The sequence below is a fragment of the Aythya ferina genome (assembly GCF_964211825.1).
Source record: "Aythya ferina genome assembly, chromosome: 3".
Lineage (NCBI taxonomy): Eukaryota > Metazoa > Chordata > Aves > Anseriformes > Anatidae > Aythya > Aythya ferina.
In genome coordinates this window covers 13,606,372-13,622,335 of record NC_140298.1, presented here as the reverse complement: position 1 = coordinate 13,622,335, position 15,964 = coordinate 13,606,372, and the positions used below count along the sequence as shown (strand labels likewise).

Sequence of the window (15,964 nt, the reverse complement as noted above, 5' to 3'; positions counted from 1 at the left end):
GTTGATCTCTGTGTCCCTTGCGCCCAGTGCTCCTTTAGCAGGAAATTTCCCATTTACTGTGGCCTGGGATGAATGAATGAGCCAATCTTCAAAACCCATTAGGGATTAATTACAAGCAGAAATTATACTGCTTTAATTAAAGCAGTGCACTTCAGGCAGCCCACCCCTGTAATACAGGCTTAGCATCAATACCCTTTATTCCAGGAAATATCTTCTCAGATATATGAGAACATATAGAAAGGAGTAATCTGTCCAGCAGAAAGCACACTCTATTACATGTAGCTTGAAAGACAAAGCAGCATCCTGCTGGATGCAGTCATACCGCTGCTGTCTGTAGGTGGAACTTAGGTTCCTCATGTGCTGTCCTGGACGTTGCTGGGGTGACGGGTGAGAATCACATAAATTACAGTGCTTGAAGAGCTGAAACGGGGACACCGGAGTGTAGCTGTGTCAGAGGAGAGATAAATCTGCCTTTCATGACATATTGCACACAGGAAGGTGTTTTTCTCAGAGGAAGTGAACAGAGCAACCCTGTGGAGCTGAGCAGCCCCACGAGGAGCAGGCATGCAGGGCACATCAATGGAAGTGTGCTGAAACTGGGGCTTATCCTTTTGTGCCAGGAAATTTCCTTTCCTTTAAAACCCAGAGAGTCACAAGAACATGGATCACATTGGAAGCCAGTGGGATTCAAGCTGCTGTTCTTTATCAGCATTGAAAAAGCAGTCATATTCATTAGCTTCTTCACAGACAGAAAGGTTCAAAAGCAAAACCTCTGCAGGTGAAGGATTTTTGTCCTCTGTGGTCACCTGGCACTTTGGAGAGGTTTCCTGAGGAAGGAGGGAGGAAAGAGCCTCCCAGTGGTGTGGTGTTCAGTGGGGAAGGTTTATGCACAGCAAAGGCAACTGAGGCATTCAACCTGCTTCCAAAAGTCCAAGGTAGTTCTTCCAAAAGCTGGGGGGAAGAAGAAAGAGTGGTAGTGGCCAGGCTTACAGGGACTTGAGAAATGCTTGCTTCCCATAGAGGCTTGTCCCTGTCCAGCTCAGGGTGCTGCTAGCCTACTGTCCTGGCTCCAGCAGCGGGCAAAGAAGATGTCCAAGGAAGAAGTTAAGGCTAAAGAAAAAAAAAATTTTTTTTACTTTTTCTTAAACATAAATCATATACACGATGTTTCTTAACAGATGGCAAAATGGATGTTTTCTACATGGAGAGTTAGCAGGATATGGAAAACCAGCTAGGCAGAGTGATTCAGCCACTGCCAGACAAGCCTGCTGGTTCAGCTGAGTGGCTGTGCTCAGCCACATCATCCCAGGACACTTTCATTCTGTGGAATGGGAAACGCTTTTCCAATGAGTCCTGTGGTGTCTTCTTGAGACCACAGGGAGAGGGAGGACCTGAGTGGGGGCACTACCAGGGCGATGGCATTGGCTTTCCTCTCGTAAGGTCAGCCAGCTGATGCTGTGCAATAGCATCTCCCCAAGGAGCAAGAACTTTCCTGCTTACTCCCCTGCCCACACATAGGGGTACCCATTACAGTCAAAAGTGAGAATTGTATCTTTAGATGTTAAAAATGCTGCTCTTTGGCAAGAAACAAAGAAAATATTAAGAAATTAAAAAAAAAAGGGGGGGGGGGGGTGTCAAGATCTGAACACCTCTCAACACTTCAGATCATGCCTGGGGCTCCAGTATGAGCTAGGGAGCTTCTGTTTTGCTTTTGAAATGGGATATGTGTGAAGATTGTGTTGACTAGCTGATTGCCACAACATGATTTCGGGGAAATAGCTGCTTCTCCTCATTTTGGGAAGTCAGCCAGACCTGAACAATATTACAGTGATCCATGTCACAGTGAAACCTGGAGCAGAGATACTTGTACATTCACTGTTTTGTTGCAGAGCCCTGTTATTATTGCAAAACTTTTTTTTTTTTTTTTTTTTTTTTTTTTTTTTTTTCCCTTGTACCAGCTCCCTTGCTGATTTGAGGCTTTAATGTTTTTGTGACCACAAAGGAAACAGCATGTTTGAAAATGATTTGATAAGGCCAAAATAATTTACCTCCTACCAAGTGTGACATATTTCGGCAATTGCTAATTAAGCTGAGAGATTGCTGTCATAGCTCAGTGCAAAGGAAAATCACAACCTCTGTGAAATCTCTTTGGCAGAACATGCATCATCTGCTATCTCCACTATGAGCACAGGGTGGTGACAGTATTATCAGCATAAAATCACCCTTCCAGGATGTTCAATATCTCTACCAACCCATACCTTCCCAACCTGGAGTCTTCATCATATGTGGCTGCAGTTATTAGCAAAGCAAATAAGATCATTATTCCTAGCAACTGCACAATGAGGATGAAGGATAAAATGTAGAAATGACACTGTTTGTAAACCCTGTTCAGGTCTTTCTGGGGCAGCCAGTTTGGGGATACCAGGGCTTCCATTTTAAGGTGACCAGATGGGGCAGGGTATTATACTAATTCAGAACTGATAATAACCTCAAACCAATGTCATAAGCATAGGTAAATCTCAGGACAAAACTACGATAGGCAATATAACACCAGTTTTTCACACATTTCCATTCATCCCATGAAAATCATTTCTCAGCAATGTTCTTTGCTCAGAGGTGTCAGGGAGCAGCGAAATGAGGGTTGTTCCACCAGAGAAGGGGAGCTGGTGGCCAGGGGTGACAATCAGACAGAGCAGTGTCCTCATTATCACAAGGAGCAGTCCCACAGGACTTGACTGCAGAGCCCATTGCTGCACTGAAAGCCTTGACAACAGCTACCTTGCAGAAACTGGAGCGTATTTGAGCATGAGGTCTCCTGGAGATGTATATCACAGTCCCCTGAGATCTGGGAAGGTGTTCCTGTGTGGAGGTAGTTTAGACAAGGCGAGATGTAATGTCTGGACTTCTACAAGATGATACATAAGACCTGAAACCTCCTTGGCCATAAATAGTTCAGAAGAGATATTCAGCAGTAGGAGCAAATGCCATCCACTCCTTGTAAAAAAAAATATACCTGCTTGCTATATTGCTATTTTGGCAAGTCCTCATACTTCATTGTGGTCACAGAGGTAGATTAAAATGGCATTTTGTAGAGTTTGCTGTCTAGTATCTGGATTTTATTTTGAGCCTGTGCTCTTGAAGCCCTGAAAAAAACCTGCTTTTTCAGCTTGAGTGGGAGAGTTTGTGGTCAAAAGCCTGGATGAGGTTGGAACAAGGAATGAAACAACCAAATGACTGCTGGAAGGGTCTGAAGGGCATTGATGTGCATGGTGCAAAGCAACAAGGAAAAGGGAGACTTCTCTAAGCTGGAAAAGGAAAATCTGGTCACGTGTGGGGAAAGGATTTCTGTCCACTTTGATTAGAAAGGTCTGCAACACAGGGATGGCATTGAGCCTAGGCAAGATGCAATGTTTAAGTAAGACATCTCTGGGGTTGGTTTTACACCCCTGCAGTTACAGAAACAAATACCTGCTTATATGTATATGTAGTAATCCCTATTTATTCTCCGTACCATGTGCATAGCAGAACTATGGAGTCTTAACCTTGGGAGACAAGCAGAGAAGAGAAATCAAAGCAGCAACCCTGATGTGATCTGAGAAGCTCTTTTCTCACTGCCAGCATTTTAATCACTCTGAAATGGGCAAGTCAACTCATGCAACCTGTGCTTGCATCAGGAGACTCCACCCCCTCTCTCCTTACATAGTCTCAGGGGTTGCTGAGCTGTCAGGATTGAAGAGGTAGGCTTCCAGGGGGCTGTGAATTACTCTCCAATACCCCTGTACCACCACAGCAAACATCACAGATGAAACTGCAGCCCATAGCTGGTTACCCTCTCCTGTTGCTGTGTCTTTGTCTCAAACCACTTGTTGTAGCCAGGCATCACTTCAATCAACAGCAGAGCACAGAAGATGGGCAGTGCTCCTCCTTCCTTCAGTCTGGCAAGTTTTGATTCTCCTTTTCTGCAGCAAAGAGCTGGAGCAGGGTTAGGAGAGCAGGCTGTGTTGGGGCAAAGGGCTCCTGTGCTCCAAGGCAGGGGGAAATGGAGAGAGGCATGTGCTGGTAGTGAATGAGCCCTATCTGTATTAGGCTCATGAATGACAAGGGCTCCTGTGCTCCAAGGCAGGGGGAAATGGAGAGAGGCATGTGCTGGTAGTGAATGAGCCCTATCTGTATTAGGCTCATGAATGACATGGTGTCCTTGAACCAGCTCAGGACACTTTGAGGGTGAATGCCACTTCATGTGACATTATGTGTCACTGAGAATTTCATCGTGCAGCAAAGTCCTCTGAGGAAAATCCCCAATTCTCACCTTAAAATGAAGTCGGCTACTTGAAGCAGTGCTCTGAAAGGCACGAACAGCAATGCCAAGAGGATTTCACCAGGGCATTTTAGCCAGCCCAGCAGGACAGGATGTTCAACTGAGCAGCCAGAACAAAAAATGCTGCTAAAGGCTGCAGTTAAATATTTCAGTTGCTGTTTGGATGTATGTACAGCTGAGACATTGCTGATTCGTTTGTGATGCCTGAAATTCTATTACTTCTTCAAAGGCCAAATTGCTCTGCTGTGCGTATACAAGAGAAAGCCTCCTGCTTTTCTCTAGTGAATTGATTTAGGAGAGAAGGGAAACATATTTTGGAAAAAGCAAGTTAAAGATTTTTTGTTAATGATAAGTGGCTGAACGTAATTCGGTTTATTGCTAATTTCAAAGAAAGGAAACAGAACCATGATGTCATGTCTTTTAGCTCCATTCAAACATTTCATCTCCCCTTTCTTTCTGACTGAAATGACTCATAAAATCATAGACATTAGGCATGGCAAAGACCTTTAAGTTCATCTTGCCCATCTGTCTGCCACCACCAGGTTGTTATTTAGAACGGTAAACAAGAAAACCATGTTAGAGACAGACACAATGTTCTCTCAAAGAATGGGAAGGAGTAAGATATTCCTCGGTCATTTGTGTGTATCACCCTAGGTCTGAGAGCAGGGACCATGAAGTTAATGCCAATGTCCATGGGGCATCAAATGAGGCTGAAGCGGATCTTACCTTTTCAGCCTGAAAGAGCCTTTCCAAAGATAAAGAACTTGTTCCCACTCCTACCCATTTTTCCCTCTGTGTATTCTTGCTTACATCACTTCCCACAACTGCTTTGTCAAGTCTCTTTTGATGACTTAATTTGGGTTTAATGGTTTAATTTTCAGATCTACTTTTCAGATCTAGGTTTTTATGACCTACTGGTGGAAGTCACTGGGAACTATAACATGTCCTAGAGCACTCCTGGTGAGGGACACCTCAGGCTGAGCAGTCAAAAATATGTGTGCTAGAGAGAAAGGTGACTTTCTGGAAATCCAGAGCATGAGAGGCAGGCCTTGAAACAAAAGGTGGCAGAGGAGAACTGGTCTATTACTGCATCTCTGTGGAGAGCCTGGCATGGATGAACCCAGTTCCCTTCAGAGGAGGCTGAAGGATACTCTTCAAAACCCTGCCCTTCACTGCCTGCCTGTGAGGCAGGGACCATCTTTTGGAAATACAGGGTTGTGGCATACCAGCTCACTTCTGGGGCTCCTAAATGCAGCGCAACCAACTGATACCTTTATTAGTCAGCAGGTGCATTGTGCCAGGCTGAAGACCAAGTTATTTGAGTCTACCCCAGGCTCTCCCAGCTTGGCAAAGTTGCCTGGCAAGGCAGGGTCCCCCCAGGGATGCGCTGACCTCTCTGATGAGCTGTCTGTCATGGGGATCTCCGTCAGAGCTCACTGCCTGTGAGCCCCTGCGAGGAAGGATCATTAACACCCAGCCTGCCCGCCTGCAGAAAAGGGTATCTGTCTACCTAGCAGTGAAGGATAGCCAAATCAACACCCAGTCAGACTCCATTAGCACAGCCCTCGGGAGGCAAATACCTCTTAACACAAAATTACGTGCCACTGATCATTTCACCAGCGAGGGCTCCCAATTGTTTCGCAAACCAGTTTTCCTCTAGTGAAGCTTCTTCAAACGGCATTGTTCACAGCAAGTGAACCTGCCTCCTCAGAGGCGAGCGTGAAGCAAAAAGCTGTCTGTGGGCAGATTCCCTGCAGCTGCTGCAAGAGGCACAAACATCCTCAGAACCACAAAATGCTACCTACTTGCTGGATGGCAGGCATTCCCATGCTGTGCTTTGCCTCTTCTGCAATTTCTTTCAATGTGCTGATGAGAAAATAGGAAAGAAATGGGCTGAAAGCCAATTTAGGACCCCCCAAAACTCAAGACTGGGTTACCATGACCTATCAGTCAAGGCTAACAATTGTCTTGACCCTCCCTGTATTTATCTTCTAGAATTTCTTAAGTGTCCTTATGTTGGGAAGGTCTGTGCCCAGAGATTCTCTGGCCTCTTCCTCCAGCTGTGCCCCATTGTCAGAAAGCCCCTTTCACTCTATCCCTCTCAAATCCCCTCAACTGCAAGGAAATTTCCAACCAGTAACAAATAACTGAATAGACATTATATGAACATTTGAGGTTCCTGCTCTCCAGGGCTTAGCTCTGCCTCCAGCTCCTAGGTACCTCCAGCAGGATACAAGAGAGGAACTTTGGGTGATAACTTAGCAGAGCTTTGATTACACAGCCCCTGTGGATCAGCTTTCATGCCAACACCTCTCCAACAAAAGGAGCTGCTGGCCCCTTAGCCAGAAGTGGCTGTCTAGTCTGGCTGAGCTGGGGGGTGCAACCCAAGCAAGGAAAAAATGCTTTCTGTTATCTCAGCCAGCAAAGACATGCCTGTGAAGGCAATAATGAGCCCCTGTTGGCTTTGACAGTGTTGATGATGCCGATGTTGGATCACCATGAGGGAACATTACATGCCTTTATATTTGTGATTTACATAGATTGCATTGTAGAGGTTTACAGTCTAATATATGCATTTGGTGCTCTGTTGGGAGCAGTAAAGAAGAAAATCACGTAATAAAGAGCCTTCTGGTCCTGACATAAAGTTCAGTATAATACGTATTATTATCTCTGCCTGTGCCAGCCCTCCCTTCTTGCTATTGCCTACATTTTCGGTGTGTGGCAGTGTTACCAGCTCCTGAGTGCCAGCTAAGACTGCTTGCTGCTGTAGAGCAGAGCAGAGAAAAAGTCTGGAGAGGAGGTCTCAAGGGAAAAATGAAGGAGTGGTCTCCAAGTATGTGAATGGCAGATGCAGACTAGGAGGGAGTAAACTCTTCTCCATGTCCACTCCAGGACAGTTAAAAAAAACTCAGCCCTAGATTGCAGTGAGGTTTGTCTGGATTAGACTACAGGAAAATCTTTCTAGTAGCTAAAAATAGGGAAAAGCTATATTACCTTACCTTGGTAGGGAATTGAGGACAGGTGAGATGAACCCTCAGGAATAGTTTTGTAACATTTATAGGTAGAGCTCGAGGTTTCAAAAAGATCATCATTGCTTTTGCTAAAACCCTCTCTTGATGCCAGTTTGATATACACTGGAACTGATCTATTGCCATGCCTCTGACCTCTACTCTGTAATTTCACCATAGTTCAGGAAAAAAAAAAAGGCATAACAAAGTGTAATTTCACACACCAGCAACCTCTCTCAGTCTTGAATTAGTTTACTGGCTACCCAATAACTGATGTCTTTGCAGCCTTTTCTGATCATTTACAGATCTTAGTGGGCTACTACTTGCTCTTCTGTCAGGGTTGCCACTCAACTTAGCAAGCATACATGTAATGGCAGCACTCTTTTAAGCCACAGAGGCAGGTGGATGGGACTGAAAACATTTTTTCAAGGACCAAGGTAGAGTTTGCAGTAAAGACCTGAGGCCTTCCTCTTCCCACCAGTAGGCTCTCCATCAACTTGAGAAAAAAATAATTTTCCATCCTAAGAACTCTTTCCAGACTTCAAAAATTCAGTGTGGGTTGAAATTCTGGCCCTAAACTTTCAATGTTTTACATGAAGAGATGGGAAATAGGTAGGTCAAATAACCAAAAAACAATTTGCAAACCTGGAGACCCAGATCTTCCCAAGTGTCAGTACTCTATTTGCCATAAAAATAAATAAATAAGTCATTTTATAAGTCAGGTTTCAGTTTTCACTTAATATTATGATACCAAAAAAAATAATAATGTTGAGCTCATGGACTGTTTGGATTTCACCTAATTTTCAATCTAAGTATAGAGATTTTTGCCAGCATTCCGCTCAGAGAACAGGAAAATTTTCAACGTTTGCTTCACTGCAGCAGAGCCTGACTCCTCACAGGCCACTGGAAATGAAACTCATGTCCTCCTCACAGCTTTCTGCAGCCCAGAGACACTCTAGGCACTCTGCTCTCAGCTGGAGCTTCTTAATACACAGTGGGGATAAGTTATGTAATAACACAGACAGACAGCAAAATTAATTTCCTTTGTTCTTCAAAGGCTGTGCTGTGCTTACAGTGGAGAGTGTTCCCTAAAAAACTGCTGGACCCCCAAATTAGGAATGTTACACAGGAAAGTGGGAGTGATTGCAGACTGATGCAGAAAAGGTACCATAATAGTATGACATTATTTCTGCTTGCTTCTTCTATACTCTGCTTCTGAGGGATGGGACAGATCAAGCTGCTGGGATGGTTCCTTCTGAATTGTTCTTGTTATCAGTGAGCTGTTCTTTGTGCTGTCTGCACAGCCAGGCTTTTTTTGATTCCCTGGTTTTTGGCCATCACGTTCATCTCTGCAGGATAGTCTGTGTTTCCCTTCTTTCTTCAGCTTTTATATCCTTTGGCTGGTGAAGGTAATCTCACCAAACTGACAGGAGAGCTCTAGCATGTTTGAAACTTGCTCAGATTTCTGATATCATATGAGAGCTGCGTATGATGCACTATTTTGGCAGCTTTCCTAGAGGGTGAGCTAACTGGTTTTGCAGGATTGCTGACTTCAACACTGTGTATTTTGAGGCTAGCATTTACTTATTTGGTGCTTTATTGTATTAACCCCCTATACTCTGAAAATAAAAGATCAGTTTTGGTAAAGCAGGAGGAAAAGTGCTTGGTCATGAGGGTTTCTTAATGTTCGGTAAACCCATACTGCATGACTAAGAATAGTTATCAGTTCGTACCAGCAGGCTGTGTTGATATATTTATGGCCATCAAAAAGGGTTTGACAGCTAGTCTAAAAGCAGAGCAGGTTGTTTTATTCTTTTTTTAATCTCCCTGAAAAAAAAAAATGTTCAAAAAGAACAAGAAAAAAATCTTTAGTGAGAATGCAGTAGGCAAAGCAAAACAATAAAAAACCCAGGTTTTCACCTAAAAGACTATATATCTCCATACAGAAATAACATCCTGCCTTATACTCCTGCTCCTGAGTTGGCAGGACCCCATGGAGGTGTATCCCAGGATCTCCCTGGCAATGGGGCATCGTGGTGGGGAGGCAGTCCCAGTAGAGACACTGGGCCCCAGAAGAGATGGAGACCTAGGGCAGGCAAACTGCAGCTCCATTGGAGCAGCACTGCAGTAGAGCATTGGAACTGAAGTGTTTGCCTCTTTTTTTGGTGGTGGGGAGACAGTCCCAATAGAGACACTGGATCCCAGAAGAGATGGAGACCTAGGGCAGGCAAACTGCAGCTCCATTGGAGCAGCACTGCAGTAGAGCATTGGAACTGAAGTGTTTGCCTCTTTTTTTGGCATTTTTTTACACTTTCCTAGGAAAATCTTCACAGAGAACTGTTCTATCAAATTTCATATACAGGAAAACAAACATAAAACACTTTCAGGGGATTCCCAGCCAGACCCTGATGTTTACTTCTGTAAATCTAGGCTTCTGCTTTTCACGTTTACTGGTGAAGAAAGGTTTATGAAGAATTCCCCTTTGGGACCTGTATTTTATAGCAGCTGGGGCTATATATCCACACCAGCCAACAACTATTTCCTTCAATGTAACTTACCCACTCACAAGAGGAGAACTTTTACTGCATGCTCTGCTAGCAGTCACAGCTATTTCCATCACCCTCTTTTGCAAATTCTGCATTCTGCACATCCCCCTTTTGACGTGTTCCTCCTCTTCAGCCAGATCTTGCAAGCAAACAGCTGCTTTTGCAGCACCCCGATCTGGAACATTGCTTCAAATTACAGAAGGCAGATATGTTTATTAATATTTAAGATCTGTCAGTGACTATTTTAGCCAGGCTGATGTTTCTTCTGAGATCTTCACAGAAAAAAAGGAACTAACAAAATGAATAAAGGGGCTTGAGATCTTGAAGCCGCTTCTGCCACATAGCAACCTTCCAAGCAGCCTTCCTTGAAGATGGAGGCACTGCTAAGGGGAAAAAGCGTGTTGTCCTTACCCTGCCCTTCTACATTCCTAGGGCATCTGTTGTTTCCCACTACTGGAGACCAAGTATAGGAAGTCTTGTCTCTTTTGGTGTGTCTGTTTTTCATGTTATACAAGCTTGTAGTTTTTTTCTTGTTAAGAGCTCTTGAGGGGAGACCAGTACTGCTGATGGAGTAAGCAGTGACATTTAGCTTTTTCACATCTCAAAGAGCCATCTCTCCTCCAAGCCTGGCGCCAATAGAGAAGAGATTTCCAAGGATTCATATCTACACATATGAAGCAGGAGCCCTAGATTCAGTCCTCACGTGGGCTCTTGGGTACCAAAAAAAAAAAAGCAGTCTGAACACAATCTGGGGTCTGTTTCATAAGACGCAACCACAGAATCAAGATTTCAGGAGGTGTCCTGTCCCTGGGCCACCTCAGGTCTTCCCTGCAGATGGCACATCTCTGTTGTACCAACCAGAGGTCTGGGGTGGTTGCTGAAGGGGAAGAGTCGGGAGAACAGCCGGGAGAAAGAGCGAAGTTTGCCATGGTTGGTGTACCCACAGACTCTGCCTCAGATTACTGATGGGAAGGATTGTTTGAAGCAAGACCCCCCAGAAGCGAGTGCTGGTGTCTTTGCAGCCATCTCAGGGAAAGCTCAGGGAAAGAGAGGGTGCAGACGCTGGGAGGTGGCTCAGATCAGGCTGCTGATGGCTGTGCGGCTTCCCCGCACAAGCGTGTTGCTAAGTTCCCCGCACAGCCCTGTGAGTGTGTCATTCTCTGTGTGGGCAGGTGTAAAAAAACTGTTTCAGAAAGTTTCAAAGGAAGCTTAATGACAGCGAGCAGAGCTGCAGCTCCATGCGGATAGCCCGGGCCCGTTTGCAAAACACGAATGCCACCCCCGCGCAGCACAGAGATCAGCTGACAATGGCAGAAAAGCTGTAATTTTTTCCCTAAAAACAAGAATTATCCTCAACAAAACTTCACCTAAAGGCTTTTACTTTTATTTTTATTTTTTCCAAGGATGGCATCTGATTTACAGTGATTTTATTTACATCAGATATTATATATGTGCGTGTCCAAATGTGCATAGGTTTGGGTGCACCTAAGATGTCCCCTTGCAATTAATTTAAGCAACAGTTGAATGTGCTCCAGCCTCAAGAATTGAGTAAAGGAAGAATTCAGGGAAGCTACCCATGCTTAAAACAGTGAAGTGGTAGGATATTTTTGGATATAGCATGCAAATGACAATAAATCTCAAAATCCATAGACGTGAAGGGGCACCAGAGAGAGCTGCTTGCATTCTTGTGCAATTTATTATGTGTGCCTAATTGCAGCAAAGTTCTTTTTTCTTTTTTTTTTTTTTTTTTTTTTTCTTTTTTCTTTTTTCAGTCTCTTGCCATTACAGTGCTATGTTTCATAAATTGGTATTTTTCTATCTGTCTCTCCTTTTCTCACTTTCTCTCTCCTTCACTAAAATCTTAACTGGCATATGCAATTAACTACCTCTGGTCTCTCTGCATTTGACATTGTTCCACTCCCAGATAAACAGCTACATGTAAACTGAAAATATCAGTGCTGTCTTAATTATCTGCTTGTGAAGATGTAGGTGACCTCTGGAATGACTGGTATAAATGCAGGCCATAGAATATGACTGCTTTTCCACATCAGGATATCAACCTTGATTTCTTGCCTACATATCCCTGAATTTCTTTGGAAGATCTTCACGTGGTTTAGTTTTGCAGGGATATGTTCTTGATGCTCTGAATGGCTCCACATGGGTGGGCTGTGTTCCTGAAGCATGGCTTTATAACCATCATACAGCCCTACTTCTGACATCCTGAGAGAGGAGGACAGTGTGCTTCTTCCAAAACTGCCACTTAATTTATATTCTTCAGCAAACTTGTGGTATCTGATATATATATATATCAGATTTGATATATATATATCAAATATATATATATATATATATATTGATATATATATATCAAATACAACAAAAGCTGTCAGGTTGGGTACACTTAGACCCTAGGAAACTGTTTCTTGCTCGCTCACCTGTGCTCCTGTAGTATGTAAAGAAAAGTACATGGTATGCTCGGGCCCTTTACAAGCTGGAAAAGAGCTAGCTTGTAATTAATAAGACAATTAGAATAATGAAAAAAAAAAATAGCAACAGTTGCAACTTAAATAACAATATCCTTTTCAAGAAGGAAACACACGCATTATTAATGAACTGTACTATTAAAGCTACCACCCAATGTTCAGAGTGACACTGGTTTTAAACTGGTGATATATCTGTCACTCGTCTACTCACTTCAACACTGGCATTGCATTCAGAGCGATCTAAACTGTTGCTTCTTTCCACAGAGATATTGTTCGTTTCTGTGTAATGCAAGTGAGTACAAAAAAACAAGACTCTCAATTAAGATGCAGACCTGGGAATGTTCCTAAATTTACTCCTGTGTGTAGCTGGTCTGAATTCAATACTCTGTGACAAGCAGTTATTCCACCACTTGAAGCCAAGCACTGGCTAAAATCCCTTATACTTGGAAACCACAACTATACATATGCACATATTTTGTAAAACATGGCAAAAAGGGATAAAATAAATTATTGAAATTCCAGCCACTCACCATAACTTGAATTATGAGTCTTTTCTCTTTTTTAATAACTCTGCTTTTAAAACCCTTATTTCTATGCAGTAAGTGGTCTGCCTGCCAAAGCAGAAGAAATTGTGTTAGTTTTCAGCCAGCCACTTTCTCGCCACCAGAATGGTGACTTAGTAGCAGTCAACTAATAAAATACATAAACAACTCCCGATTTTGCAAATACTCGTTTATATACATAAGCATTGCTATGCACTAGTGGCCATATTTTGGCTGCTCAATATGTTTCAAAAAATTATTGTGCAGATGTTTTTTCCAAATCCATCCCCATGCTCCAACATTTGGAAAATGATGGTTTGCCACTCATATTTAGGATGGCAGCAGTGGGAGGGTAGCTTCTTCTTATAGCTTAGCTTAACTTACATCACATTAGAAGCACATAGACTTGCACTGATGCAGAATGTGAATATGGATGTTTTATTTAAGGTCAAGAGTACCAAATTTCAGTGCACGTTGTTTGGAAATTGTCTCACTAAGCCCAGTTCATCTCTCATCTGCTATTAAATGATGCTGGATGAGCTAGTGGTCTGCATTCACAGCCCAAACAAACCATGTGTTGCACCTTCACGGATTGTGGGATCTGGAGAACTCCCAGGGATACTTCCAAAAATGAAATTCCTCCTGCCCTTGAAAGTTCAGGCATCAGCTCCATCCTGACTTTGTTGCAGCAAAATTTAATTGATGTTTGTTGATAGGAAGTGCTCCAAGAAGAAAGAATCTCTTTGTTCTGCAGAGTATCTAGTGCAAGAGGGACAGGAGTGGCAGTGAGGACCAAGGGCCATAAAGGTCACTACCTCTTAGCTTTACACATGCCTTCATATGTTTGTCTGCCTGAAAGTCAATAATTTCAGCAATGTTCACATCCAGTGCTCTCTAGCTATTACACTCCCTTTAAAAATATATATTTGTTTTCTAAGTGCTAATTGGACCCTGCAGCATGCAGTCTAATTAGATGCATCTCAACTTTTATGCTTTGCTGTAGGCATCACTCCACCTTGCTTCCCATCACTGGCAGTACCACATACATGTCCCACCTCATCCCGAACACCACAGAGAAAGTGCTCACTGTGACTGAGCAGAGACTTCCTTCTGAACGAGACTTGCTTAGTTTTCTGCTAAAAAAGCCCTATGATACCTGGGTTATGGTTTTCAGCTGCCATCTGATTTGCTTTGAAGGGTCGTGTACCTTTCTTTGCAGAGACCTAGTGTGACCCAGAGTGTATCTAACACCTCACACTGCCTCTGCCTAGCAATTTGTCAGGTTTCTCCAAAGATGTGAAGCACCATCAGAAGGTACATGTCTTTCTGTGACTGCAGGGGAGTTTAGGAAAGCTGGGTATACCTGGCCCTGTAACCACCTTCCCCTCTTCACTGAGCAGTTACTTTCCAGACTGAAGGCTTAAGTGTCTTTGCTCCATTTTTGTGTTTAAGTCCCTTCTACCTTCACACATTCAATGCACAAAGTATGGCTGTTCTCACTGGCTGTTAGACATCATTTTCTTGCTAGAAATAGATCAGCTAAGTAATGGCCAAAAATGTTTCACCTGTACAAACAGGCTATTCCAGCCCAGGGGTATCCATGTAAATGTGTCAGGTCCCCCCACCCCAGGCCCCCTTATTCCCTCAACACCTCTGTTCATTTCACAAGTCATTGAAAACTTCCGATTTTTTATTAGAATTTGCTAGCACAACAGTAGATCACAGTAAAATGTTAATGGAAATGAAGATAAGAGTTGGGCAGGAGAAATGCCATCCCTTGGTGAATATTGTTGTGACATGAAGAGGCTGACATCCTGTTGCAGTAACCTTTTCAGCAAAGCTCAGTTAAGGCTCAGCTTTGCACTGCCCTTGCAACCATGACAGGAAAGCACTTCTTTAGCAGAAAGGAGGAAATTGAGGGTGAGCCCTGCTCTCATCTGTAATTGAATTAGTCAGTGTGCCTCTCCTGTTGCTGAAGTAGGAAATCCAGTGTCAGAAAGGAGCAGCTGAAACGAAGAATGAAGAAATTAGTATTAGAGCTGAAGACCAAAGGTATTCTCATCAGCATATACACCCAGACAGTAGGAAGTCAGGCATGGACAGCTTCAAGAGGATTATCATTTCCTTTGTACACTCTGCCAGCCACAGCAGGATTAAATAATGATTTTTCCAGACTCAAGTTGGGAGAAATTAACATAGCTGGCCCCAAAATGTGCACCAACCTACAAAGAAATTCAGACTAGGGAGCCTGTTCAAAGTTCCTCAAACCACTGAGGAGTGTCCCATCCATTTCATCTGGCTTCAGATCAGGCTCCAGAAAAGTCAGAGCAGCAAAGGCTCTCTTTGGGAGAAAGCCTGAGCTCAAGAATATAATTTCTGCAATACTGAAACCCTTAGGCACCAAAAAGAGAGGCACAATAAAAGCAAAGAACTGTTTGAGAAAATATGTCCTTGCATTAACATTCAAATGTTTCAGAAGGCCAGTGTTTTCCTCTGGAAATAATGGGAGGATCTTCAAAAGCAAAGGGATTCTGAAAACAGAGAGAAAGGTAACCTCAAATTGCTGGAGGAATCCCTTTCATTATGCTGCTTTCTGTGGGCAAGGTCCAGAACCTTTGTTCGCTCTCATATGAAGTTAAAGAGAAGCCAAGATGATTTTTAAAGAGCACTGAGGTGACTCAGCTTAATTACTCCAGCAGCAGCACTGGCAAGTGCAACATGCTTGAGATTCCTGTTGTGACCTGGTGCCTTGCTCCAAGCCACATGCTTGCAAATAATAAAATAGTAAAAACCCTTCTCCCTGGTAAAAGGGCTCATTTGAAAGAAGACTCATTCCAGCCTAGTGACAACACTGCTTCCATTTTCAGCCCTGACATGTTTTTCTTTCCATGGAGCCATTGCACTTCACACACAGCCTCCACAGCATCCTCCCCTGCCCAGGGCTCTTTGCCACATTGCCTAAGGATGAGTTGCAGGAGGGAGATTTCAAACTGCAGTCCTGCCCCTGAAGGGAAGCAGCATTGTGGAGAGGAAGGGACCGCATCCAGCCCGCCCTGGAGTCCAACAC

The 15,964-nt window shown here is 43.5% G+C and overlaps 1 protein-coding gene and 1 long non-coding RNA gene across 4 annotated transcripts in view; one reads left to right on the top strand and one right to left on the bottom strand.

The window, feature by feature from the left end:
• Positions 1-15,964, top strand: part of SYNDIG1 (synapse differentiation inducing 1) — a 69,073-nt gene that overhangs the window by 34,071 nt on the left and 19,038 nt on the right. The gene's annotated exons all lie outside the window — the stretch shown is intronic.
• The window catches only part of LOC311434565, a 91,126-nt gene continuing 89,731 nt past the window's right edge, over positions 14,570-15,964 (bottom strand). Inside the window, exon 5 of the long non-coding RNA XR_014691571.1 lies at positions 14,570-14,903. This is a non-coding gene — a long non-coding RNA (uncharacterized lncRNA). The remainder of the gene's footprint in view (positions 14,904-15,964) is intronic.